Here is a 27843-nt window from a genome sequence, read left to right as displayed (position 1 = left end):
CCCTCAACACCACCAACACCACCTCCCCCTTACCTATTGTCATGCCACACATGATGTGGTTTGACCAGCTACTTCTGGCCTCTTTTCGTGTCGGGGGCAGCATTTCTGTGTGCCTTACACTGCGCCTCATCATCCGCACAGGGCTTGAGGGAGTCGATCTTGCAGGTGTGGTCGATGGGGTGGAGGTGGATGGGTTTGGCATCGCCGGTGCATGTTGTTGCTGCTGCATGTGTTCCAGCATCCTGCTAAGGACCTGTGTCACTGGCCCTAAACTGTCACAAATGAGTATGGCACTCGAATTGATGGCCGTAATGGTTGCAGCATTCGCCTCCCGTGTTTCACGGTGTGTTTGTTCATCCTTGGCCACATACTAGCGCACCAGTTCAATCATTGAGTCCTGGCAGGCCTCTACCCTTGACAGGCGTGCCTCCATGTCAGTGGGGGTTGTGGAGGTGGACGGTGCTGTGGATGGGTGGACCATTTCAGGGCTGGCCTCTGAGGTGCTGGTCAGATGCGGGCTCCACAGTAGAAACGCTGGTTCCTGCATGGGGCTTGCTGGTGTGCCCTGTGTGGAGTGGTGTGGGGTGGACTGGGGGCTTGGTGTATGGGGACATTCGACATGGATGGTGCCGTCAATGTCCTCGTATTCCCCCGCGTGCACATCCACATCGCTGAGGGGGGCTGTGGCTGTTGCCTCACCTACAGAAATGGTGGCAGCGGACTGCGTACCATCAGCATCTCCCTCTGAAATTGTTGCTGACTCTGTATTTGCAGTCTCTTTGGATGCTGTAATATCCTCCTCAGCCGGCCTGGCCTGTACTGGTGCCCTGGCTTGCTCTCTGGCCTGTGGTACTGCCCCAGAGGTGGAAGGCCCAGTGCCCTCTGGTCTGACCCTGAATCACTTGGAGTGTGTTGGAGCCCTTGGGGCAGGGTCCTGCCCTTCACTTTCAGCATCAGTGCCTCATGGTGTTACATGCAAGATGCATGAGTTGGTGCTGTACAGTATTAATTTCTCATGCATTGCATTCTTATAGGTGTGTCACACAGGGTACTTTCAAGGGGGGGCATATTGGCATAGGCCGTGGCCTCTCCATTTGGTACTGATGTGTACCAGGTGGCATACCGTTGTATTGCGGTTTGTGTGATGTGTGACATGTGAATGATCCCTGCGTGTTGGGTGTCTGTTGGTAATGGGATTGGCATGCAACATGCATTTCATTGTGGTAAGTATTGGAATTGAAGGTGAAATGAGTGCGCTGATCCAAAAAAGTTCACGTTAAACAGTAATCAATGTTTCTTGGACTCAAATAGTTAGAGCTATTAAAGTCTTTATTAGGAAAATCTTCAAAAAACAGCCAACACGTGTTTCGACCCTCACGGTCGTTGTCAAGGCTGTAAAATTGGCAAAGACATTAATCCAAAAGATGTAAAATAAATCATTTAACATGGTAGTTATGACAAAATATTAGCAATATTTAAAAATGGCAACAAAAGCATAAACAAAACATTGCCACAATTAGTTGCCATAGAGTTTCTGTCACGAAGTTAAGTATACCTCCGTTCCCAAGCACAAGTCAGAGAGGTATGGATCAACTCGCTGACCAGTTATTGAGACCACAGGTGGTGGGGACAGGAAACACCGGATCCCGGGTGGCTGCAAGAAAAGTACCAGGTTAGACAAGTAATACTGTATCAGCTATAGACAATGTAATTTGTTAATGTTAAAGACACTTACCCCTGGGAAGACCGATGTAGCTTTATACCTAGATGTCCCCCCTTGGGAGTGTGATGGATGGGAATACCTCGACCAGTGCCCACCTGAGGAATACCGTACTGGATTTGTGGTACTGAGAGAAAAGAACAATCTGTGGAGATGATCTTGAGATTCATAATAATCCAGGCAAGGTAAAGTCCAAAGTAACCAAATCCAAGGGGCAAGAAAAAGCAGTCCAAATTCTATGATCCAAAGGTCAAGTCCAAGGCCGGCGTCTTGAGTGTTGTGGTGCCGGTGGGGAAGCGCGGCAGTGAGCCGCTGACGAGGGCAGCGGCCCGTGGACTGGCGCGGTGACTCCCGAGGACCGGTGCAGCCCCCGGCGACGTCGGGTCGGTCAAGTTGGACGAGCCGTGCCCCGCCACCGCGAGGTAGGTGCAGGTGCGGGAGGTTGCATGACAGTTAGATAATTAGGAATATTACCATACCATGGTTTAGTAGTCCAGATGAGAAAAACAGAATCATGATGGGTAAAGACAGGCCGGTATAAAAGTAAATTTGAGTAGTTTGCTAAGATTATTTGAAAATGCATGATCTTAATGAAAGATTTAGGAAAATTGTATCGTGCGCTACAGTAATGTGTAAAATTGACCAATATTTGAAGTGAGACATAGAAATAATTGGTAACCGAGTGTTATATGCATGCCAAACGAAAATTGAAGAAAAAGTGTGATTAGATCACCCGTGCTGAAATAAATTATTAAAGAGGTGGATGTGGAACAACACCGGGTAGAAGAAAGTCATGGCAAAAGTGGCATACCGTATGGATGGATGCTAGCGACATGGATATGTGAAGAGGGATGTATGGCTAACAATGGCTGTAGTGCCACCTAGAAAGTGGTAAGGCATATGGTCAGATACCATAATAGTCAAAAAGTTGGTAAATAAGTGTGCAGAAACAGGCCAGGGAGTAGAAAGCTTACCCTGAATGCTGATTAGCAGGAAAATAATTCAAATTGTTGCATAAATGCTGGGCAGGTAAGAATCCAAATATTAGGACAGCTGTCAAAAAGACAAATCATACAGATTCTATATTAGCCAAATTTGGAAAGTAAATGATCGATTGGACACAGCTTGATCCATATTAATATTTAGTAAATAGCATGATGTAATAGGGAGCAAGTAAAAAACTCAAGAACAAAGGGAGAAAATCTCAAGGTACCTGTAGATTCAATGGTGAAGGGGTCAAATCCCCATTCCTAGAAAGCGTGACGAGTGCGTTCCCCTCAGTTAAGATGTATAAGGAAACTGAGCCTGGTCTAGTGACAATGTTGCACATGCGCTGCGTCCGTGACGTCATACGCACGTTGTGCACATGACGTCACACGGGTGATGCTGGTCGCGCATCAACAAAGTTAGAATAGTAAACAGTGCAACGTCATAAGTGCAGTGTGCTGCATAAAGTGAAATCAACAATAATATAAGTCCAATGATCAACTGATTCAATCTGATGCACCAAAGATAGATTGAAAAAGAAAAAAAAAATAGATAAATGTGGAGACTGGGTATGGGTGGAACTGTGTGCGGAAAAGAAGATGATTAAAAATAGAAAATAAAAAATGAATATTGACACTGTGTGAAGATGAGCCTGTGTATGGATAAGAAGATGAATGAATAGTTGCAAATTTTCAAGAGTGCATCAAGATGCTAGCAATAAATTGGATGTTAGTAAATGGCTATGGTTTAAGTCATAAGGACATTCTATGTGTCATGATCAAAGATAGTGTGAACAGGAAATTCTGTTGAGGACACCACAAGGGTTATCAGTGGTACTTATTGGTCAAATTTACCATTATAATGCCATTAATTCAACATACAAAAATGTTAAACCTGCTTAGATTCGATAAAGGACTACAGAACAAGACAGTCTATTTTTCAAAAATAAGTTAAGTGCATTGTCAAGCACGGAACATCTTGCTGTTATTTGGTTTAAAAATTATTTGTTGTAGAGCACATTGCAAGTGATTGTGCCTAATGTTGACATCACGGTACAGGGTGAGCAAATAAACCAGTAGAAGTTAGTTATCAAGTATAATTTGTATGCATTGATGGACATGTAAATAGAAAAAATAGTAACTGGGACCGTCAATATCAACAGGATGAGCCAAATAAAGATACAGTTACAAGGTATATTCCTCAAATGGTGAAACAAATTACAAAAATACATGCATTTCACGGTCTGAATTGAGGCCAGATTTGGTACAACGAAAAAGACAAATCAATTTAGATTCCAATTGCCTTAGTTTTAGGCATAGATTACCACCACGTTTCCCAATTCTAGCTCGGACTAGGCCTATGAAACGAATATCTGCCTTGTTGTCAAGTTGATGTTTGGTTTGCCAATGGAGTGCCAATGGCAAATTGGTATTGGTTTTACTGAGACTAGAGAGACACTCTCTTATGCGGATTCTGAGTTGTCGAATAGTGCTGCCAATGTATAGCTTGTTGCAGACACATATTATATCATAGACCACAAACTTTGTTTTGCAATTGATGAAATCATTAATAGTAATTTTGATTCCAGATTTATCAACAAAACCATGACAGTTATGATGAGCAAATTGGCATTGATTACAATTGGCTCACTTAAATAACCCATTTGGTTTGGTAAGCCATGTTGGGGAAGCACTAGCCTTGGCAGGATCAAAAAAAGGAGGGACTAAGTCTATTCCGCAAGGTGTTGGCTTTAGTATAAGTACATTTGGGTTTGGCAGAAATGTGAGGTTGGAGATCTGGATCTAATAGTAAAAGATGCCAATGCTTGTTAGCCATTTTATACAAAGTGGAGGTATCTCCAGAATATTGGGTGATAATTGTAATTGGTTGAGGTTTGCTATCAGTAGGCGATTTAGGAGTCAGCAAATCTGTTTGTTTGGTGTCAGAGTATTGTTGAGAAACAGTAAGTACTGTTTTCTGGGGATAGCCCCTTCGTTTGAAGCGTTCAATCAGCTTAATGCGTTCATCAGCATAATCTGCGTCTCTTGGGATGTTCAGTAAGGTAGATTTCTGATGACAACTTTTAGCATGCAGTACTGCATTTACTGCAGTCGGGTTTCTGAATGTCTTAGTCTGCAAGGTGTTATTTTCAACAAAGGTCAAGAAAAGTAATATTGGTCGGGTCGCAATGCCCAGAGAGAGTAATGCCAAAGGTGTTACGGTTAGCATGTATAACAAATTGATCCAAGGTAGCGGCAGAACCGTGCTAGATTATCAAAATATCATCTATGGAATAATTCCAACAAATAAATTGATCTTGAATTCTGGCTTGTTGAGTATATGGGTCTCTTCATAGTGTGACATAAAAAGGTTTGCTAATGACAGAGCAAATTTGCCACCCATAGCTACACCTTTTGATTGCAGATAGTATGTGTTGTTAAAGAGGCACACATTATTTTCCAAAGCAAATTTTAAGAAAGATTTAATCATTTGAATGTGCTGATAATGGGAGGCAGAGGAGTTACGAAAAGTAAAGTCTACAGCCTGGATTGCTAATTCATGGTTGATGTTAGATTATAAGGCTGTGACATGTAGGGTTGCCAGACAGAAGTTGGATTGCCAAGCTATCTTTTGTAGGTATTGTAAAACCTGTGTACTGTCCCTGAGGTATGTACTCATCCGCATGACATAGGGTTGGAAAACTTCATCTAGGTATTGTGAGATTGCCTCAGTTGCCCACCCTATGCCACTCATTATAGGCCTGACTTCTGGTAGTTCAGTGAATTTCTTGTGTATTTCTGGTAGAAAATAGAGTGTAGGCATCCTAGGTGCTGTAATGGTAAGAAATTGTTTTTCATCATCTGTAAGGTGTCCTGACATATGCCACAGGTTAATGAGACTTAGTAGGTTTGCACTATCCGTTTAGTAGGGTTGCTAGTTAGTTTGGTATAACACCCTGGCATCTCTAAGTGCTTTGTTGCCATTTAAATGTAATCTGATGTCATGCTCACCTGAAAACTCTGCAGGAGCGATGGATTCTCTCGGCATCTGCTCTCGTATCTGAATTCTGTTCTCTCTTTCTCTCGCCTGGGGTTCTTTCTGTAAGTGTAGGCAAAGAGCAGGTTAAATACTATACCAGGACCCGATAACAACCCCCTCCCAGATCCCTGAGTGAGTGCAGTGTTTTGGGGCTCACCTCCTAATGTGGTAAGGCGGGCTCTCTGTCCTGGCTCAGCAGGGGCGCTATGGTACGGGGCCGGATGTCTGTTGTGCTGTATGGGATGCTGTCCCCGTTTTGTGAGTGTTGCGGCGGAAGACCGCCTCTTCGAGTCTTTGTTGTTCCGGAGATTCGGGAATTAGTCCAAGGGCAGTTTATTCACTGACCCTTAGATGGCTGTCCAATGTCTAAGTGTCCGCCGAGGCCAAGTTACTTCACTAGGCGCAGGTAAGGATGAGGCCCAGTTACTTCACTAGGCGCAGGTAAGGAGAAAAGAAGTATGTCCTTGGGGTTCTTGTACCAGAATTGTCTATAGTGACTAATCCACTTTTCTTTTGTCTTTTCCCCAACAGGTTTGTCAAGAAGTACCTCTGCAGAAAGGAAATCTGGATGAACTGCAGAAGCCAGATGGTGCGCGTGATGAAGATCGAACTGGAAGGGCGATCGGACCGCCGAAGAACAGGTGAGTAGAAAAACAAAGTTTACTAATGCTTTCTGTTGTTTTCCTTCTTGCAGGTGCGAAGCTCGAGAATGCGAGGATGTCGCCCGGACAAGGATCGGGACTGCAGGAAGCCGCAGAAGGGCTCCGGAGACTGGACAGGTAAGCGCGTGCTCACTGCTACAGCAAAAACACACGAAGCAAGTTCTGCTCTTTGGGCGTGGCCTTTTATAGGAAGCCTCGCCCAAAGACTAGAGCGTTGCATCTGATCCAGGTTGGCACAAAGGAAGTCATGTAAAATGAACAGGAAGTCTCTCACTATTCTATGGGGTAAGCGGTTTCTAAATTTAATCATGGATATTAACCTGACCTTGCCCTCCAAGGTCTTACTCGTACTGCTCCCGCCTGATTCCTCCTCGTGTTACCATGAGCTAGGTCTGAAATCGACTGGCCTGTTTGACCTAACCTAGTACCCATGACATCTGCTGTATTTAGTAAAACAATATTGCCACCCTTGTCCGCTTCTCTAATGATAATTGTTTGGTCTTCGTCTAATTCTTTAAGCGCTCTGCTTTCTTAGGGATCCAAATTTTGCCAATGTCTATGCTTAGCTGGTTTGTCCAAAATGCTGTGTATATCTTTAATCATTGCAGCATGAAAAGAATCAATGATATTCTCACTAAAGCCAACACCTTGCGGAATAGACTTAGTCCCTCCTTTTTTGACCCTGCCCAAAAAAGGAGTGCTTAGTGCTTCCCCAACATGGCTTACCAAACCAAATGGGTTTTTTAAGTCTACCAATTGTAATCAATGCCAATTTGCTCATCAAAACTGTCATGTTTTTTTTGATAAATCTGGAATCAAAATTACTATTAATGATTTCATCAATTGCAAAACAAAGTTTGTGGTCTATGCTATAATATGTGTCTGCAACAAGCTATACATTGGGAGCACTATTAACCAACTCAGAATCCGCGTAAGAGAGCATCTCTCTAGTCTCAGTAAAACCGATACCAATTTGCCATTGGCACTCCATTGGCAAACCAAACATCAATTTGACAACAAGGCAGATATTCGTTTCATAGGCCTAGTCGAGCTAGAAGTGGGAAATGTGGTGGTAATCTATGCCTAAAACTAAGGCAATTGGAATCTAAATGTTTTGTCTTTTTCGTTGTACCACATCTGGCCTCAATTCAGACCATGAAATGCATGTATTTATGTAATTTGTTTCACCATTTGAGAAATATACCTTGTAACTGTATCTTTATCTGGTTCATCCTGCTGATATTGACTGTCCCAGTTACTATTTTTTCTATTTGCATGTCCATCAATGCATACAAATTATACCTGATTATACCTGATAATTAACTTCTACTGGTTTATTTGCTCACCCTGTAACGTGATGTCAACATTAGGCACAATCACTTGCAATGTGCTCTACAACAAATAATTTTGAAGCCAAATAACAGCATGATGCTCCGTGCTTGACAATGCACTTAACTTAATTTTGAAAAATAGACTGTCTGGTTCTGTAGTCCTTTATCAAATCTAAGCAGGTGTTCCATTTTTGTATGTTGAATTAATGGCATTATAATGGTAAGTTTGAGCAATAAGTACCACCGATGACCCTTGTGGTGTCCTCAACAGAATTTCCTGTTCATTTTGACAATCTGCAACTGTTCATTCCTCTTCTTATCCATACGCAGTCTCATCTTCACCCAGTGTCAATATTCATTTTTTATTTTCTATTTTTAATCATCTTCTTTTCCGCACACAGTCTCACCCATACCCAGTGTCCACATTTATTTATTATTTTTTCTTTTTCAGTCTATCTTTGGTGCATCAGATTGAATCAGTTGCTCATTGGACTTATATTATAGTCAATTTCACTTTATGCAGCATACTACCCGTATGATGTTGCACTGTTTACTATTCTAACATTGTTGGTGCGCGACCAGCGTCACCCGCGTGACGTCATGTGCACAATGTGCGTATGATGTCACAGATGCGGTGCGCGCACAACGTCGTCACTAGACCAGGCTCAGTTTCCTTATACATCTTAACTGAGGCGAACACACTTGTCACGTCAAGTTTTGTATTTTAGCTCTGTGTTGTAATTGAAATTGTATTTTATTTTGCTTTTAAACAACTTAGGTTGCTGTTTAGGTTATTTCAGTGACTTGTCGTTTCAGTCAGCTTTGAAAATCTTCCGTTTTCAATTTTAAGAAAATTGTTAGTTAAGGGCTTAATTTTCGTGATTTTGCCTGTAGCTTAGGCGAAATTCGAAATTTTTAAAGTTTGCTTCCTCTTTCGTGCTGTATGCACACGCTCGACCCGCTTGACAGCTGTTTTTTGTCACTGTGGAGACCGGGTGTGGAAGGACTACATTTCCTAGCATTTTTGTAGTCCTAGCAACTATTTAATATCACGTCAGGCGCGTATGCGCCGGCGCGTAGGGGCCGGTTATCTCCGGTTTGCTCCGGGGTGCTTTGCTCGGCCACCCTTATGTCAGGAGCATCTCGAGACAACAGGTAAGCCAACAACCCCCAATTTAGTTGCATTTACTGGCACTATTTTAGGGATACAAGGTATGGAGGGCCCAATAGACCCGGCGCACCCACTAACAAGCCAGATAAATATAAGTCGGCAAGGTAGCCCTCAGGACAAAGGTATTAGCCTAAAAGCGGGACTCCTGAACTCCCGATCCATGACCAAACATGCATCTAATACTAGAGACCTGATCACGGACAATGGGCCTCATTACAACCTTGGTGCTAAGTGCACCGACTTTACCACCATGGTGTAAACTCTGTTTACACCATGGTGGATGGCGGATTTACCGCCCCATTCCAAGGTGAGTGGGGCGGTAAATCCCCATTTCCCATTTTCCCTTCCCCATTCCCATTTTTGCCCCATAGGGCATAATGGGAGTGGGGAAGGCGCTAATTACGCCGCCGTAAATTACGGCGGCGTAATTAGCACCATGGCAGGTTAGCGCCATGGATTTTAACGCCTGCTAAAAGCAGGCGTTAAAATCAGAATCAGGCGTTAAGGGTTAATGGTGGCGTTAACCCTTAACGCCTGAGTTGTAATGAGGCCCAATGACTTCGATATTCCATGCATCACTGAAACCTGGATGAAAGACCCTATTGGGCCTACCTGTGAGCAGGCAATCCCTGATGGATACATAATTTATAATGAAAACAGACAGGAAGGATGGGGCGGTGGGGTTGCAATAATTGCCAAAGACAATTTAAACATTTTCAAAGCCAATTTCAGTTGTAGTGGGTGCGAATCCATTCACCTGAAACTAATATTTGCCCATAATTATTGTTTCAACCTAGTGGTAGTCTACAGACCACCGGCATTGGTCTCGGACTTTGGGAGTGAACTATGCTCTCAGCTAGCCACCCTGAGAACAAAGAATGCATCGACCATGGTAGTCGGTGATTTCAACTTCTGGCGGGGCAATAAAAATGATAAGGGTGCCATTACCCTAGAAAAAAACATCAACAATCTTGATTTCCTAGTCATCAATGACGAGGCGACCATCCCACAGGGGAACCAGCTGGATTGGCTGTGTGCTTTTAATACCCAGACCACGGATTGTAAAACCACGCCGTGTGTCTGGAGCAACCACCATTTGGTGTCATCAACAGTGACACTTCACACGCAAGCTCCACAACAGAATCCTCATGTTCAACTGAGCAGCAGGAACTTTAAGAATTTGGGTAAAGAACAAATTCAGGGATGCCTTGAGAAAATCAGGCTATCCTTTCAGGAACAAGATAACTGCAATACACTCCTAGAAAAATACACTACGTGTATTGCAGATATGGTAGAGCGCGAGGCTCCGCTGAAGACTCGGCTTGTGAGGAAAAATAATAACAACCAAAAATGGTTCTCGGCTGAATTGGCAACTCTGAAAAGAGAGAAAAGGACCTTGGAAAGGAAGTGGCAAGGGAAAAAAGTGAGGAAAACAAAAACAACTGGAAACATATAATATATAGAGATAGGATAAGAATGGCCAAAAAAAAATTCTTCAATGAAGAAATTGAAAAAGCCGCTAACAAAACAAACAAACTTTTTAACATCCTGAAGAATATTGAAAAACCAGACAACCTTACACCGCCTTTTCAACCTACTGAGGAGGACTGTAACCTGGTACTAAAGGCTTTCGCAGCCAAAATTGACAAAGCTAGGTGCAACATAATGAAAGCCAGAGAAGTGGCACCGCTGTCAACTACGCCAATGGAGGACATCTCCAGGCCGAGTGGGGCTCTCTTCACTTTTGAGAAAGTGTCTGAAGCCAAATTGCTAGAAGCTCTCTCTCAAATGAACCCCACTCTGTGCGCAGAAAATATTCTGCCCTCTAGTATTATCCTGCAACACAAAGAACTCTTCGCCCCAATCCTACTAGAACTGGTTAATGCCTCTTTCAGTGAAGGCGTTGTTCCGAAGGATTTTAAAAAAGTCCCCATCACCCCATTAATAAAGAAGGCGGGCTTAGACCCTAAAGATCCGGCCAATCTTCGCCCTATAACTAATCAAACTTTGTACTCAAAGTTCTAGATAAATTAGCCACACAACAACTGCAATTGTATGTGGAAGAACAAAATGCTCTTCACCAACAGCAATCGGGTTTCAGAGCATCACACAGCACCGAAACGGCGATGTTAAATCTCCAAAACTACATGCTGGGTCTGGTCAACGGCAACAAAATAGGGATGCTAATGCTGCTCGACTTGAGCGCAGCTTTTGATCTAGTGGATCACCAGCTTCTCATCAAAGCCCTTAAAGAAAACGTTGGTTGCTCAGAAGAAGCAATAAGGTGGCTGATTTATTTTCTCTCAGACCGCCAGGCGCGGATTCACTGGGGTAATACGTTCTCAGACTCCTGCCCCATACTCTTTGGGATTCAAGCTTGTCCCCCATGCTCTTCAATATATACGTGCAGGCACTGTGTAGCATCCTGGTCAAGGCCGGGGTGTTTTTTACAAACTACGCAGACGACACACAGCTCATTGTTGAGTTGAGTGGAAACCATGAGGAAGATTGTGCATCAATAGGGAAAATATATGGCATGATTGATGAATGGATGCAATCCAATTGGATGTGCCTGAATAACGCAAGAACTGAATTGATGACTTTCGGCTCAAATCGCCAGCTATCCAATTTAGGAGGCGAATAAAAGTTTTTTAAGATAAAGGAAAAGGACGCCATTATAAAAGTTTCGGCACAGGTCAAAACTTTGGGAATGATGGTCAATGCAGAGGTTAATTCTGAAGCACAGACCAATTACCTCTTAAAAAACACAGCCTACTACCTCAAGTTAATAAGAGCAGTTAAACCATTCCTGAATGAAACAAACCTGGCCATCATAGCCAGAGCCATCATTCTGTCCAGGCTGGACTACAGGAATGCTCTGATGATTGGTGCTACCGCGAAAGATCTGACGAGATGCCAATTGATTCAGAATGACGCGGTCAGACTGATCAAAAATTTGAAAAGAAGGGACCATGTTACAGACCAGAGAAGGTCACTGCATTGGCTAAAAATGGACGAGAGGATAAGCTTTAAATCGCTTACGCTCGTTCATAGGTGCATATACGGTAAGGCCCCAGGTTATCTAAAGAACTGTATAGTTTCATACGCGCCACAAAGAAGTCTGAGATCAATGGGTACAGGACTGCTGGTCATTCCCAAACACAGACGAAAATCAGGGCTGGGCAGAGCCTTCGTGGTTCTGGCTCCTCAAATGTGGAACAGACTTCCTGAGACCTTGAGAATGGAGGAAAATCACTTGGCTTTTAGGAAACGTCTTAAGACACTTATCTTCCAGTAGGAATTCTCAGACTTCCTCTCTTACAGCGTGTAAGGATGCTAAGGGCGCATTTTACACATGGGATAGGCTAGGCTGCGTTTGTGTTATGTTCATTGTGTGTTTTTGTCTCAAAGCGCCCTGATTCCCGCGGGCTACTGGCGCTATACAAAACCAAAATACATACATACATACATACGCTTTCTAGGAATGGGGATTTGGCCCATTCACCATTGAATCTATTTGTACCTTGAGATTTTCTCCCTTTTTTCTGGAGTTTTTTACTTGCTCCCTATTGCATCATGCTATTTACTGAATATTAATATAGATCAACCTGTGTCCAATCGATCATTTACTTTCCAAATTTGGCTGATATAGAATCTATATGATTTGTCTTTTTAACAGCTGTCCGAATATTTGGATTATTACCTGCCCAGCATTTATGCAACAATTTGAATTATTTTCCTGCTAATCAGCGTTCAGGGTAAGGTTTTTACTTCCTGACTTGTTTCTACACACTTATTTACCAACCTTTTGACCATTATGGTATCTGACGATATGCCTTAACACTTTCTAGGTGGAACTACAGCCATTGTTAGACAGCCATCCCTCTTCACATATCCATGTTGCTAGCATCCATCCATACGGTATGCCACTTTTGCCATTACTTTCTTCTACCCGGTGTTGTTCCACATCTTCCTCTTTAATCATTTATTTCAGCACGGGTGATCTAATCACACTTTTTCTTCAATTTTGGTTTGGCATGCGTATAACACTCGGTTACCAATTATTTCTTTGTCTCACTTCAAATATTGGTCAATTTTACACATTACTGTGGCGCAAGATACAATTTTCCTAAATCTTTCATTAAGATCATGCATTTTCAAATAATCTTAGCAAACTACTCATATTTACTTTTATACCTGCCTGTCTTTAGCCATCATGATTCTGTTTTTCTCATCTGCACTACTGAACCATGGTATGGCAATATTCCTAATTATCTAACTCTATGTCAACTAATTGTGTCAATGTTTTGTTTATGCTTTTGTTGCCATTTTGGAATACATTTAATATCTTGTCATAACTACCATGTTAAATTATTTATTTTACATCTTTTGGATTAATGTCTTTGGGCCTCATTACACGGTAGGCGGTAAGGGTAAGGTAAAACCTTACCGCCTTACTACGAGGTCCCTTTGCGGGTTGGGGATTTTAACGCCTGCTTTTTGAAGACGTTAAAAACCAACCCGCAAAGGGACCCAGGGAGCTAATTACGGTACTGCAATTTATGGTGCCGTAATTACCGCCTTCCCCATTCCCATTATGACCTATGGGGCAAAAATGGGAATGGGGAAGGGCAATGGTGGAAGGGGGAATTACCGCCCCTCCAACCTTGGAATGAGGCGGTAATTCCCCTTTCCACCAAGGCGGTGCCGGTATTTTACCGGCATGAACCATGGCGCTAATTGCGCCTTGGTTCACCGCCTACCGTGTAATGAGGCCCTTTGCCAATTGTACAGCCTTGACAACGACCGTGAGGGTCGAAACATTTTTTGAAGATTTTCCTGATAAAGACTTTAATTGCTCTAACTATTTGAGTCCAAGAAACATTGTTTTTTCTTTACTGCATTTCATTGTGCAAGGGTTTGGGCCTTCATCTGGACATGGATCTGTATATGTGTGTATGATGGGCCATGCATTTGCTTGGCTCACTTTCACATCTGTTGTACTACGTCATGTTTTGGCCTACTGGGGTTTGCGGGGCACTCACCTCCATCTCCCGATGTCGCGGCACCCGTCTCCATTTCACCGAAGTCCTCAATGGACTCCATATTTATGGTGGTGCTGCAGGCCTCTCCGCATCGCATCAATTTTACGGGTGAGTGGGCACCCCCGCCTGTGGTCATGGCGTGCCTGCGATTTGATGCCAGGATGTTATGCATCCGGAGACGTAGGTCATCCCATCGCTTCTTACAGTCTTTAACCGTGCGGAGGTTGGTGCCAACCGCTGTTACTTTACGCGCAACCTCCTCCCATATTACTTTTTTTCTGAGTTGAACTTCCCTTTTGAGGTTGTTGGCGAACACCTCATCTGCATGGGCTGCAAGAGTATCAGCAAGCATGTTGAGCTCCTCGTCAGAGAAGCGCTTCTTGCGCAGGCGGGGGGTGGTCTTGCGGGTTGCCTTGGACATGCTGGATGGTATGGCCCTGCTCTCAACTCTGTAACACTGCTGGATTGAGAGCATTGCAATGGATTGTGTTTTAAAAGATGGCCACTGGCGCATTTCCTGTTCCGACATGATGATGTTACTTCCGGGTCCAGTATTACGAGCCCGGTATTTGCATGATGTTATTACTGGGTCGTTATTAAGGGTTTGCTCCTTGGCGTAGGCGGTATCGGCGGGTCCCGTGATGGCACTATCGCGGGGTTGGAAGTCCTTTATTGGCATGGTGGTGCAGCCATTACCGGCATGGGGGTTCGCGCGTGCTCGTGCACTCGTAATCAGCCGCTATTATCGGTGTCAAGGGTGCACAGGCGGGCTATTACCACCATGCCGGTAATTACTCCGTTTTTACCTACATGCTCATAATGAGGCCCATTGTCTTTCATTCCTGAATACCTGCTGATCACTTACATCTGTGTAGGATTGCTCATTTGTACCTTAAGAACTTGGCAAGGGGAAATATTGACCTAAATGTAACTGCCCGGATATGTGATGTCATTAGTGATGTCATCGATGATGCATTTGTGATGTCATATTTGATGTATGTCATGGGTGTTATTCCTAGCAGTGCATGTTGGTGGTGCGATTTATGGTTGGATACCCTACCATGACAGGCACATTTATTTGTTTTTTTCTCGATTTTACCTAGCAACAATCACATCCCTTTAACAACGTTTTTTCAATGCTTTTCATAGGTTTTTATTCGTACAACCTAACCATAACATCCCTTTAACAACGTTTTTTCAGTAAAAATGTTTCAAGATGTTAGAACACTGTATATAAGTTATTAATAATTCCTCTTGCAACATATATTAAAAGATTATAAACCTCCTTTAACAAACATATTGTTTGCATTGCATACAGATTGTTTCATTTTCAGCAGCACTTGCTGGGGCTGCAAGTCATGGTTGAATTGCCTAGGGCATGAGGCTCGACCATGACCCGGGCCCCACCAAAGCACCCCACAAGACCCACTGCACCTAGCCTGCATCCTGGTCCAGTGTCCACATACCCCCAAATGTGATCAATTGGCAGTGTTCATGGCCTGCAGCCATGGCCAGCGTCCACAATCCATTGGGCATGGGCTTCAGCCATGCTGCAGGTCCCAATAAGCAAATGAGAGTACACATTGCCCTTGCAGATGGCCAGCCCCACTGCCTAGGCACCAAAAATATAACACTTTTTTGTGTATCTACTGTGAAATATCTGAGGATGTTGTCCCTTCTTGCCTAGGGGCAGACATTTCCCCTGAGCCAGGGCCGTGCGTCCCCAACACAATAATCCCCCTGGGGGTGGTCCACTGATGGAGGGTCACATGGGGAAGGAAGCTCCCTGTGGGATTGGGGACGACTATTGTCAATGCTTCAGTATCACCAACCGCGTATCCAGTAGTAACTCCTGCCCACTCTAGCCAACGCCAATATGTTCTATTGCCAAGGAGGTCAGGCTAAGACACTTGACAGGAATATAATGCCAACTAAGTATTTTGCTTTGGTTTTCAAAATAAAAGAGAAGAAGAAGAGGACCTGGAGTTTGATGATCACTTTGGAGGATCAACATGAGCAATCTAGTTTTTTCACAGGATTGGCCCAAACAAAAGCAGCAAACCAGCGCAGGATTTCAAAATGAGCTCAGCTGGGACGTAAAAGGAGAACAATCCTCTGATGATGAACTGCAGGAGTCGTGCACTGGGAAACTGGATGAGAGCTGAACGGGAAGCCGGGCAGAGAGAAACATCCGCAGAGCCCCCGCAGACCTCGCCTCGTAACCAAACCCTACTGGAGCCTCGAGGAACAATACAGCTGCTTGGTAAATGATGGTACCTACAACAAAGAAGTTAACAGCTACACGGGTTAAGCCAGAAGTGTTGGAGGTCAGAGGAAGCAAGGGAATGAAGAGAGAAGTTGGAATAAGTGGGTCTGGGCCCTGCAACTCTTTGAAACTCAAGGAGTTAGAAGTAGATCTGTTATCCCAAAGAGCAAGCGGGTCTGGGACCTTTAAGAAAATCACAAGTCTGTGAATCACACCTCTTTGAAAGTCAAAGAGTAAGAGGCTCGAGGACTCTGCAAGTAACTGAGAGCAATGACCTCTTGTCAAAGAGTAAGGGGTCCAGGACCCTGAAAACAGTTCAGTCATATGTTTGGCAGGAGAGTAAACCAGGCAGATGGTGACAGAAAATACAACAGTGAAGTGCAGTCTGGGACCTGCACCCATATCAGAATCCAAGAATAAGAGTGCCTGAAACCCTAATTGAAGAAATAGCAAATAAGAGAAAGTAGTTTGCTTGGCAGGAGGCAAGCTGTTCATATCTTTACGATTCTGGGACCTGCAACCACACAAGAAGTTGAGAAAATAGGGTCAAGAACCTAACCTACTGTGAAAAGGACATAATCCTAAACTTGGTGGACAAGTGTGCCAAGTTGATGGGTTAAAAGAATGGTAAAGCTGAGAAGAATATCCTTGTGGATTAGCCAATTACATTTACCTTAAAGGATATTGGACTTGAAAGCAGAAAATGACTGAAAGTAAAAGAAAGGAACACAACCTTGACCTTGGAATCCTATACTTATGAACATAGTTAATTTCATCCTCTTTTGCCTGAGGGGCTGGGAACTTTTCTGTTTGTTTGAACTACCATGAACACTTTACCTTGAGAAAAGATCATACTTGCACAGTTGGTATGCGTTATTAGTGTTAGGGAAATAAGTAGGCTTTTGAGACACAGCAGAGGCAGAATTTTTAATTTTGGACATTCCGACAATCTCACTAGTTTTCTTTGAGGCAGGGAACCCCTCATAGTTTCAGGGGTAGAGAGGACTTTTGCAACCCTTTCTTGATTAATAAAAGTCTACACCCACAAATATGCCACCATTGTGTCCGAGCCTTACTTCTACACCCATATATATGGTGGCAGGAGAAGATTTGAACTGGTCGATACAAACTGGAGACCCTTACCTTTACCAAACTTACAGTGCATGCTAGTTCTCCCTCAGCCAACACTAAGGAATCAATAAGATTGGATCTCCCAGTAGTAGGGAAATAGACAATTGATACCCACCGATTTATAATTGATCCCCCCTTTCGGGACTTACATGAGGTTGACTTCAAAATTGGGTCTGGCATGGAAACAATGCATAGATGTAATGGCTGGTTTAATATACCCAGATTATTGAAAGGATGTCAAAATACTACTACAAAATAACGGCAAAGAAACCTACCATATTAGACCTGGGGACAAAGCAGCTCACTGTATTTTGGAAAAAACCCTGTTCCCAAAATAATAGATATAATGGAAATACAGAGAGAGGAACCAAGGGTTTGCAGGTTGCAGACATTGAACCAGTAGTTCCCGTGAGCTGAGAAGGATTCCCCCGGTGAAAGTAAGACTGAAATCATCCCTGATTTGGCCTTGGCGCAGCGTAATGACCCAGTGTTAGCAGAGTCCTACTTAAAGTCATTCCTGACAAAGAAGAAAGAACTAAAGTAGGTAAATTTCTCTTTCTTAAATATAGTTTATTGCATAGAGGTGATGTTGGCCCGAATAGGACCCCCCACTCCCAAATTGTACACTTGCATCTTAGTAAATCCCAGGAACATCAAAACACCATCTATGACCAGAACCCATTACCCATTCCTTTTCTATTGGTCAAAAAGTGTTGGCACTCTTTCCCACCTCCATACATAAGATCCTCTCCTGTTGGCATGGTCCCTATGAAATTCCTGAAGAAATAGGACCCTCTAATTATCGGGTGTCACAGACAGATAGGAGGGCCAAAACACAGATTTATCATGTCAACTTATTAAAGGAATGGATTGAGGACCCAATTGAAACAACATTAGTATTGATGGCAAGCCTTCTGGCTGAGGAAGAAGAGGGAATCAACTGTGTTCCTGCTGATTTGGAACCCAATAAGAAACAGGGCATACAGCCCCTGTTAGACCAGTTCCCAGACATCTTTGATAGGAAGCCAGGGAGAGTAAAAGGTTGTGTTCATTACATGTGAGCCCCTCCTGAAGTTGTCAATTTAAAACCCTATCAGATTCTGGAAGCCTGTAGAAAATTGGTCTGAAAGGAAGTGGATAAAATTCTGCCTTCCGATATAATAGCACCATTGCAGAGCCACTGGTCATCGCCAATAGTCTTAGTAGCAAAACTGGATCAGTCATCAGTCGTCAAGAATTTGTATTGACTTTAGAAAGTTAAATGCATTATCCCATGCATCCCAGTTCAAAAACTATCCCATGACAAAGATAGATGACCTTATTGATCGACTGGGATCTGCAAGCCTTCTCTCCATGATTGATCTACTTAAAGGCAGGTACCAGTGACTCCACCAGACAGAAAGAAAACAGTTTTCTCCACTCGTATGGGGCTATTTCAATTTAAATGCAAGCTGAGCACTCATGAATGAAGTGAAAGAAACATGGTGTATGAAACACAAGTATGGGCAAGTCAAGAGAATACCAAGACGGGTATGAGAGGAGAAACCAAGTATTGGCCCAAAGCTAAAAGGGCTCCAGGTTAAGAAGAAACCTGTGTTGGCAGCAGCCAGAGGAATACAGAAAAGTATAACAAAGAGCATGGTGACCAACCAAGCCATGGTACAGTGTCAGAAGAATGTGACACTGGGGAATCAATTAATAATCATTATCAAATGGAAGCAGTTGCTAATTGTTGATGGAAGCAGTCAAGAAGGGGTATTGTTTGCGTGACCTGTACTGGGTGGACCGTGTGTTCCCGTCAACTGTGCCTAGAGGGCCCCTCTATGGAAAAGCCAATGAAGGTATCCATAAAGAAGCTTGTGTTTTGCAGCAACCTTGTATGTAATGTTGCAGCCAAGAAACAGAACTACCTCTGTGAACTGTTGAAAAGTAACACTATCAGAGAAGCTGGACAGTGTCCCAAGGAACTGTGTTGTTTTTGAAAGCTGGAAGATTTGAACTCTTGGGGAAGGGAACCACGATATCTTGTGAACTGTTTTGAACTTGGGAAGGGGAAAGTGATCATAAGCCAAGAGCTGGAAGAAGCTCTGAACTTTCTTTTGAACACTATTTATGTTGATGCTGGCATCTCTAAACGCTCAGAAAGGAATTGATCCATGTTGCAGCATTATCAGAAATGTTTGCCATGTCTCTCAACCTGGTGATCAGAGTGGAATGATCAACAAGGTCGAAGGCTGCAAACAAATCTAGCAGCATAAGGAGGGAGGCCTGGCCGTAGTCCATAGAATCACGTAGCCTAGATTTAAGTTCCAGGTCTGAAACTGGACTGATATTTATTAAGGATCAGGTATTTATTCAGATGGGCCCAAATTTAAACGTAGGCCACACGGTCCAGGATTTTCAAGAGAAAAGGAGTGTTTGTAATGGGCCAGTAATTTAAAAGCTTTTTAGGACATAATCCAGGTTTCTTCAAAATAGGAGCTATCCAAGCATTTTTTATCCCAATCGGGATGTGGTTTTCTGAAAAGGATGCAGCCACAAATTTACATAGGGCATCGATGAGCGTGGAAGAGCAAGATTTTACTATCATAGCAGAACATGTATCGCCCTTACATCTTGTAGTTTTAAGATGTTCGATAATGTTGGCTATTTCTGCTGTTGATATCGGGGAGAAATTCAACTGGTGCATAACAACCTTCTTTATACTATGCATATATTAATAAAACATACTTTAAATAACTCAAAATATTAATATAATTAAAAATGTAGTAACATGTACTTTAACAAATAACATAAATATATACACACTCACCATTTAAATTACAATAATTATACTTTAAATAAACTAAAAAGCAAACATGCCATTTATGCTTACTAACATCTACTAAATAATGCATAATTTAAATACAATAATGAATCCAGGTGAAATTGAATACGTACCCAAAACATACATCTATAAAAACACTCACAATTATAAGTATTACAAACAAATATTCATAAAACAAATATCACCTTAACTGTAAAACATTGTACAAACCAAACTAAATATTTATTTTATTTATTTATTTTTTACAGTGCAAATCATATTCTACAAAATGCAAAACCATGCAAACTGGTCACAACATACACGTGGTTCTTCACAAACATAATCTGGCAAAGCCATGCCTCATGGTGTGGGGGGCTACATCAGGTATGCAGATACGCAAGAGACACAATCAAGTAGGTGCACAATCTGGCAAAGCCACACTTATTGGTTGAGGAAGATGAAGTAGAGGAATTTAAGCCTACTACTTCCTGAGAAAGGAATAGTCTTTCTGACAGAATCCCGGTGGTTGAATTTGGTGTGATGGCACATGGTGGTGGTCCTGTTGGAGTACTGCCCAGGTTGTCCGCGACTAAGTACAACATTGCGCCCAGTATATTTCACTTTGGTAGCCTTAGCCTTTCGTACATTCCCAACAGAATTGCCACACCCATGATTCTCTCTGGATGCTAGAGATAGGCATTTCCTCTACCTCATCTTACGGTCCTTTTAATTGTTTTCTGAATTATTGCGCTTCTTCTGTTGTCTAGGCCCTCCAGCTGCTGGTGGTGGCTACTGGGGAGTAGGGAGGGCAAAAGCTGATGCAATTTTTTGAAGATAAATAGCAGTTTGGCTAATAGTCTTCTAAGCATGTGCTGTGTCATAGGTTGTTAATGGATAACGAGCAAAAAGAGGTGTAGGAGCTGCGCAAGGGTATATTTTCAGCTTGAAACATCCTAGATCAGCTGAAAATGCAGTTCTGAACCGTTTGCGTAGCTCGGACATGTCAACGAAGCATGGAACCGTTCACGAACAGGTCATCATGCCGTGACACTGTGCACCATGACATCAGACGTTCGTTCGCGAACGCTGGCTAAGACAAAAACAGTGGAAAAGGTTACAAGAAGTGTCTAGAAATGTTAAAGATGTTGCTAGGAGGTGGGAAATAGCATAGTTTTAAGTTCAAACTTTCTACATTGACTGAAAATGCTGCTATATTGAGGGTAAGTATGATAATAGGAAGTTGTAGCAAATTAGGGTGCACTGGTAAAAACCCATGAAATTCAGTGAAAAAAACATTATTAAAGGGACGTTATGGTTAAGTTGCACTAATAAAAACCTAAAAAATTCAATCAAAAAACGTTGTTAAAGGGACGTTATGGTTACAAGTAAAAGTGAAAAACCCCAGAAATGTGCCAGTTATGGTAAGGTAAGCAAGCATAACTCGCGCCACCACTACCAACAAATTTCTCATCTCTCCCCTTAAAATTACAGTTTGGAGTGGACTGAGTGAGTTTTGATGCCAGATTTCACCCCGTTCTCTATTACCATAAATTGTGTTGTAGAGGAGCAGTCGAATACCTCTGCAGGAAGTCTCGTCCCCCTAATGCCTGTATGTTGGAAACCGGAATTTGCACCATGCTTGACACAAGTATCAAGTAACTATACCGCAATGAGTGTTTGAGGAAAGGTATCCATTAAGAAAGCGTTACTAGATGTATTCATGAAGTAATGACAGTCCCTTGGAAGAGGTCTCCGATGGAATATGAAAAAAGGAGAAAGGGAAGCTTGTGAGGTCACAAAAATTGAGAGTGACACACTAAGAAGATAAAAAAGAAGAAGATGTATGGGCCTTATGGAAACTGATGATGAAATAGTGTATGGAGTGAACATCCTTATGAAGAAAAGAAGATTGCATATGTGTGTGGCACACTGCAGAAAATGCAAGTTGTTCAATGAATGTACAGACGCAGCAACGCACGTAGACTAAAAGATCATAAAAGCTGGCTATACGTAGTGAACAGACTGCAGGTGAAGCCGCCATTGATTAGTGTCTGGACATCGGTGTCACACATTTTATTAAGTTCAAACCCATGGAGAAAGAAGGATCGAGAGCTGTGTGTGTCGCAGCAAAGAATTAGCTAGAGATCGCAGACTTGAAGTGTGAAGCTGTTTGGCTTTGTATCAAGACTGAAGGCAGTCAAGAACTGGTTATCTATCCTCAAAAGAACAGTAAACCTGAGAAGTTGAATTATCCCTCATCAAGGTGCAAGGAAGGAACACCATGAGTGCCAAGTTTATTAATTCAAGACAATTAAATGCTATAAAATGGGACGAATTGCGGTCTCCAGTCATGTGAGCCAAGGATGGAAAAAGGAGTTGGGCACGCAGACCAGAACTATGATAAGCATCTGCCTGTACTCCCTTTTATTCCCAAGAGAAGAACATTTATTACAAGGCCAAGTTCAAAGACGTTTCTTCATGGCAGAAGGCATGGGCGATGAGAGATGTGTGGTTAATTGGGTGGGAAGGAAAGTCATGTCCATCTCCCGGCACCTGGGCATGAGATTCAGTGCTGCTAGTGAGCCAAATGTTCTAGACATGATACGAGCGTGCCAACCAATTGTAGAGGGCCATATAACAAAGGGTCTTATAGTTTCAGAACCAATAGAATTCTGTGTACTTAATAAGTTTTGAGGATGACTTGCAATAGAAGCAGGTTTACGTTGTCCACCTGACAGTAGATGTCCTTTTACAATCCCAGTCCCTATAGAAGGAATACTTAGATATTTCCCTTGAGCCAACCACAATCCTCCGTAGGTTTTTCCTATTTGCCATGTAGTAAGAAGTCACTTATGGTAAATTTTTAGTATAAAAAATTGTTTTTATGTGATTTACGCTGAGAGCATGATCAAACATCTGTTGATGTCCGTTGTAACTCCCTGTTTTAAAAAATTGATATTAAAACAGTCGGATGAGACTTTGCCACCTGATTATTTGTTGTCAGAGTCAGTCTGATTATTTGATGTAAGAGTTATTCTGCATCCCTTCCTTTGCCTCACATGTTACTTATTAAGGACCTTATGTTCACATGTTAGTAGAGGATGGTTAAAGACCCATCGATTAGTTAAGCTGCAGAGTTTCGGAAAAATCGGGCATCCTCTGCCATTTAGCTGGAAGATCGCAGGGTTTCCTGTGGAGAGAGGCCAAATAGAAAACTTGAAAGAAAATCGATATGTTGGGCAGGGTTCCTCTTTGACAAAATCCCTACCTGGTTTCCACAAATGCGCTTTGCAGATGGAAGCGAAACAGTGGTCGGTAGGAGGAGGAGATGATACCAAAGGCCTTGAGTTAATCGACCGAATGGTGAGTAGATTGAGGGGAATGGCAAATTAAGGGGGCGGGATTGTGGTAATTTTAAAGTAACAGGAAATATTGTGTGAAGAGATAGAGGAAGCACCTAACAAATCCTGACTTAAGAGAATTCCAGAAGAAGTCATCTCACACTCCAGTCGGAGTCCTTAAGCTAAATATGAACAGGTTCATATAAGGAGATGAGTTAAACTCTGTACAGAGTAATTGTTAGAGGCAAAGAGAAACAAATGGTGATCCCAGGATATTTTTAAGTATATGCCTAAAGTCCACTAGTATGTCTTGTTTGTCTGTTGAAGTAGAAATATTGAGGAGGCAGTAGAAGCTGTGAAATTATTGTTGAGAAGAATTGAGAAGCTATAAGTAGAGACTGTAGTGGAGAAATTGGTGTCAATCTAGAGACAGACAGAGATAATTGAAAAGAGTAGAGGTTTTAGCAGCGATTGTTGGAGCATGCTCAAATTTGTTGTTTTAAAAGTATTGAAAAGCAGTGAAACAAGTATTGACTGTCAATTGCAACTTGTCACAATGGGAGATATCACTCCTCTGATGCATTTATGTAAGAAAAAGCACATGCTCAAACTCAAACAGTATAGTGCGGAATGGGTGAAAGGCATGGCAGATAAGATGTTCATGCCATGGCCACAAGGGGGATCACTGTCAAAAGCGGTATTGCAACACATGACCACGTACTTGCACGCTGCGTACAATGCAAAGAAATGAGAGAAAAGGCTAGCTATTGTAGAACTTTGGAGGATATACCAGGAAGCGAAGAAAGATCCACTACCCGAGGAGTGGATGCTTAGCTGCCGTAAGGAGAAAGGTGTCGAGCCTTCAGCTCCCCTTGCCTCACCTGAAGTGAAAGGTGTTGATATAGAAGACATAGGGATGTACCCATTAAAGGAACTGAAGGCAGTGGCAGGGTATAGTAATCCAATATACCTACCGCCCGCTTATAGAAGTGATGTTAGTCCAGAGGAGAGTAGAAGAAAAGAGGAGGTCTTAAGGATCATTCAAGACAAAGAAGAGAAAAGTGAGTGATCAAATGTATTGACAGAAATAGAACGAGGGATTAAGGGATGGAAAGAAGAGAAAAATAAAGTTGACAATATAATGCTTGTGCAGAATGAATGGGTGGGAGGACAGATATTAAGGCAAAGAGAGGATAAAGATGAACAGGCTAAAAAAGAAAAGGAATGTGAAAAAGATAGAAAGAAGACCAACTCAAAAGAAAGAGTAGAGAGCGGCGAGAACAGGTGTATCAAAAGGAGCAACAAAAGAAGGATGAAAGGGCAGTGAGTAAAGAAAATATGATAATATACAGAGGGTGATGGAAGATAAGGATAGAAGAGAAAGGAAGAGAGAAGAGGAAGAAGCACAGAGATTAAGGGACAAAAGGATACAGAGACAAAGGGAAGAGGAGGAAAGGAGAGCAGGAGTGAGAAGTGAAAAAATAAGATAAGAGGAGGAGAGAATCAGAAGGGAGGTGAGAAAACGAAGGGAATTAGTTGAAGAATTAGAGAAAGAAAAGAGACAGAGGGATTCTGAATTTAGCCTTGCTCGAAGGGAGCCAGTAGGGCCGAGTCCAGCAATACAATGGGACAGAATAGAAGAGTTTCTTCCGATGAAGGAAGCAACACCAGAGCCATCTAGAGTAGCATTAGAAGAAGAAAATGTTGACATAGGAAGCATGGGATATAGGACTGATAAGGCCTATCACGATTTAAAGGGAAGTAGCAGCTATGAAAGTCGAGGGAAAGGGGATGCGTCCCCAGAATTTAAACTGTGAAACGAAGAAGAAAATCCATTTTGTCTTGAGCATAGAGGCTTGTCCTTAAGCAGACTGAACCTAGACCAGGGTGAGGGGGAGAGTAGTCATACTTCTTGGAGACAAGGCATGTCAGCCGAAGAAAGAGAATCTTTCCTTGGGGCAGTCTGCAGACAGACAAGGAAGTAAAATGGTCAGACCTGGAACAACCTAAGGACAGGATGCCAGATCACATACCATATCCAGAAAGGCCCCAAGGACGATCATATAGTGAGAAGGGAGAATCACAGCCATATTTGAGCCGGTTAAGATTGTTACCAGTGAGGAGACGGTCAGAAATGATTGTCCCCGCCATGGATAGACAGACGATGGGAGCCGCACGCAAGTTAGGGTTTACGCAGTTTCTCTTATTGGAAAAAGGGGAGCAAGACCACAGTATATTCCATGGCTGCAGATGGACAAGGATAATTTAAAGTGCAAGCTCCTGAGTTTAACTTTGGGTGCTGGGAAATGGATATATGTGTTAGAAAAAATGACAGGAGGAAACACGTTGGCTATGGGGGACATTAATGGTCCCTTGGCAGCCATTATTGGAGAGAGAGCTGATGACATATGGAGAAGAGCAGGATATGCAAGTGTGACAGCACAAAATACAGCTCATGATGGAGCGCTGTTTAATAATTGCAGAGCAAACGTGTGGAGGGATCTCAGGGTGCAGTACCCTGACACATCAGATATGGGTGCAATTATGACACATAAGATGAAAGAAGATGAAGACCCTATTGCTTACATTCAGGATATTTAAGAGTAGTGGCAACTTGAAACGAAGGAACCATGTAAAAAAGGTTGCGTTATTTTACCACATTTCATGTCAAGGGTTGCCAGAACAGAGGCAAATGAAGAAATTGGTGGGAATGGAAGCCAAACCACGGGCTGAGATACAGTTGACAATAGTGCATGACTGTCGGCTATTGCAGGAGAAAAACAAGAGGCAAGAGTAGGTTAGGAAAACTGAGGAAGCCAAATTAGTTCAGAAGAAATTGTCAAAATATGCCATAGAATGGGCAGTATTAACAAGCGGAGAAGGATTGGCAGTGCAGCAAACAGTGGGTGCATCGCATGCAAATAATCAACGCCCAAGCAGGGAATGGGTTTGTGCCAGGAGGCAGAGGTGTGGGATATAGAGGAAGAGGTGGATTTCAAAACAATTAAGGTGGGTTTCAAAATGCACAGAATGAGAATCAGAACATGCAAGAAGGATTCATCCAAGGGGGACTAGTCTGGCGGTCTCCTCCCATATGCTGGTCTTGTGGAATGACAGGGCACATTGTGCGCTTATGTGGGAACCAAGGGAATATACAGAATGGACAATTCACAAGAGGCACACAACCTAGGGAAGGGCTTGTCCAAGATCAGACAGGGTATCAGAGGCAAGTGACGCAAATGCAACAGACACCACAACCAGTAAGTACAAATGAATCCACCACAATTCCATTTGAAACACGCCCCCATGCAGACACAACAGTTTGTAAACACAGGACAACTATTGACACCTAGAATAGGAGGTGCCACTGTAGTGGGAGGGAATCCTTTTACAGATACAGGGGTATGCATATACCCAAACTAGGACAGCTCACAGGGTGACTTGATGTGTTCAGTACTATCTGTGACACCAGACCCCCAAGAGGAACCAAGGGTGAATGTGACTATAGGAGGCAAATCTTTTTTCTTTTTTAGTAGCACTGGGGCTACTCGTTCGTGTATATGAGAGGAAAAGTATCCAATGTCGGGAATTGCTATGAATGCTCAAGAGTTCTCTGGAGCTACAAGTTGAGTTCCTGATAAATTACCAGTCTCTGTAGGAGTCTGTTCCATTGTTGTATTCCTGACAGACACCAGTTAATATTTTGAGAAGGGATTTGATGATCCCCTCTCCCCCTCCCGACTGGTTCCCGCATTGTCCTCCAGCCTCTCAATGCGCCCACATCCCCCTGATTGGCTCCTGCCAGAATGCTGAGGGAGGCCCAGCCACCAGCCTCCTCACACCTCGCCACTTTGTTGGCACCTTGTAGGTGAGTGGAAAGGCCCCTGGGACTGTTTTGGGCCCATTTTGCAAATTTAAAATGTTTTCCCTGCCCCGACTGCAGCATCATCCCCTCTCCCCCTCCCAACTTGTTCCTGCACCCCCCCTGATTGGCTACTGCCAGAATGCTGAGGAAGGCCCAGCCACCGGCCTCCTTGCCGCCTCACTACTTTGTTTGCACCTTGCAGGTGAGTGGAAAGGCCCTCTGGACTATTTTGGGTGCATTTTGCAAATTTAAAAATGTTTTCCTGCCCCGACTTCACCCTCGTCCCCTCTCCCCCTCTCGACTGGTTCCTGCATTGTCCTCCCGCCTCCCAACCTGCCCACACCCCCCTGATTGGCTCCTGCCAGAATGCTGAGGAAGTCCCAGCCACCGGCCTCCTTGGCGCCTCAACACTTTGTTTGCACCTTGCAGGTGTGTGGAAAGGCCCCTGGTACTGTTTTGGGCATGTTTTGTAAATTTCA

The sequence above is a fragment of the Ambystoma mexicanum genome, chromosome 7q (assembly GCF_040938575.1).
Source record: "Ambystoma mexicanum isolate Mex_15411 chromosome 7q, UKY_AmexF1_1, whole genome shotgun sequence".
NCBI lineage: Eukaryota > Metazoa > Chordata > Amphibia > Caudata > Ambystomatidae > Ambystoma > Ambystoma mexicanum.
The sequence above is the reverse complement of the archived record's forward strand: the minus strand, read 5'-3'. Positions refer to the sequence as shown.